At 40.4% G+C, this 1,567-nt stretch overlaps 1 non-coding gene across 1 annotated transcript; it reads right to left on the reverse strand.

Annotated features, from left to right (window-relative positions):
• Positions 1-616: 616 nt before the first annotated feature.
• LOC142856636 (U6 spliceosomal RNA) lies at positions 617-723 on the reverse strand. The gene has a single exon (XR_012911680.1). It is a non-coding gene; the product is annotated as a U6 spliceosomal RNA (small nuclear RNA).
• Between the last annotated feature and the right edge of the window lie 844 nt (positions 724-1,567).

A 1,567-nucleotide genomic window follows, 5' to 3' on the forward strand; every position in this document is an offset into this window, starting at 1 on the left:
ATCAGAGACTCCAGAAGGATATAATATTGCCTAAGTAAATGGAAATGGATCATAAGCAACTTCCAAAAATCTAAAATTGACAGAGACATATCAATGCCTGTACAGTCACCCAAAGTTTTTCTGTATCATTGGCCATCAAATCTTCAGCCTACAAGCTCATAGTATTCAGCAGACTTTTCCATGAAGCAGGAAATTTGAAGGTCTGTTTTTCCTTGGAATGACAAAGTCCATCAGTTGCTTTCTTCTGTGTTCTGTAGAATGCTCTCATGAAGTAGGAACCCCGAAAAATTGTGTCACCTTCTTTTTTCTTATTTTATTGCTTTATAAATAATACCATTCAAAATTTCCACTTCTTCCCCTCCTCCCATTTCTCTCCCACACACCCTCCTCCCTCCCCCTTCAGCCCTAAGAGAGGGCAGGGTACCCTGCCCTGTGGGAAGTCCAAGGCCCTCCCCACCTCCATCCAGGCCTAGGAAGATATGCATCCAAACAGACTAAGATCCCAAAAAGTCAGTGCATGCAGTAGAAACAAATCCCAGTGCCATTATCCTTGGCTTCTCAGTCAGTCTTCACTGTCAACCACGTTCAGAGAGTCCGGCTTGATCACATGCTCATTAAAAATATGGAATACTTCATAAATTTGTGTGTCATCCTTGCGCAGGGGCTATGCTAATCTTCTCTGTATCATTCCAATTTTAGTACATGTGCTGCCAAAGCGAACACTTGTCTCATCTTCTTTAGCAGCTTCAGCAGTCATTTTTCTGTGGGTACTGCATTTCTAGTTTATACAGCATAGCATAAAGCAATCCACATAAGAGCAGTTTCTTATCCAAATAGCTAACTAATGCCATAAGGAGGTTCTACAGTGACCATCATCTTCTTTAAGTAGCTTGATGCTGCCAGCACAGTGTCTCACTGTCATAAAAAGTCCTAAATTCTTAAAACATTTTAAATGCCATATTGTGAAGGTCCCTGAAAGATTTGAAGAATATCTATCTAACTGAAATATATCACTGTGTATCTAGAAATCCTTACTAACATGACAAGATTGACTATTATAGATGATTATCTATTAACCTATATTTCTTAATTATGCATTACTTTTTTTCTTTTTAAAAAGTTGACTTTTAAAAAAGAAAACAAATGATCTTTTTTCATTATACATCCCAATCCAAGTTCCCACTTCCTCTCCTTCTTCCATTCCCTCCACATACCCTGTCACCACACACCCATCCAATACTCAGAGAGGGTAATGCATATTGCTATGGGGGAAGGTCCAAGGCCCTCTCTACTGTATCTAAGTTGAGCAAGGTATCATCCAAAGAAATAACTTTCCAGAAAATCAGTACATGCAGTAGGGATAAATCTTGGTGCCACTGCCAGTGGCCCTTCAGTTTGCCCCAGCCATGCAACTGTCAAACACATTCAGAGGGAGTAGTGTGGTCCTATGCTTGTTCCTTCCTAGCCTGACTAGAGTTGGAGAGCTCCCATTAGTTTAGTTACACTCTTTCAGTGGCTGTACTCATCATGGTCTTGACCTCTTTGCTCATATTCTCATTCCTCCCAC

This window comes from Microtus pennsylvanicus, chromosome 8 (genome assembly GCF_037038515.1).
Source record: "Microtus pennsylvanicus isolate mMicPen1 chromosome 8, mMicPen1.hap1, whole genome shotgun sequence".
Classification (NCBI taxonomy): Eukaryota; Metazoa; Chordata; class Mammalia; order Rodentia; family Cricetidae; genus Microtus; species Microtus pennsylvanicus.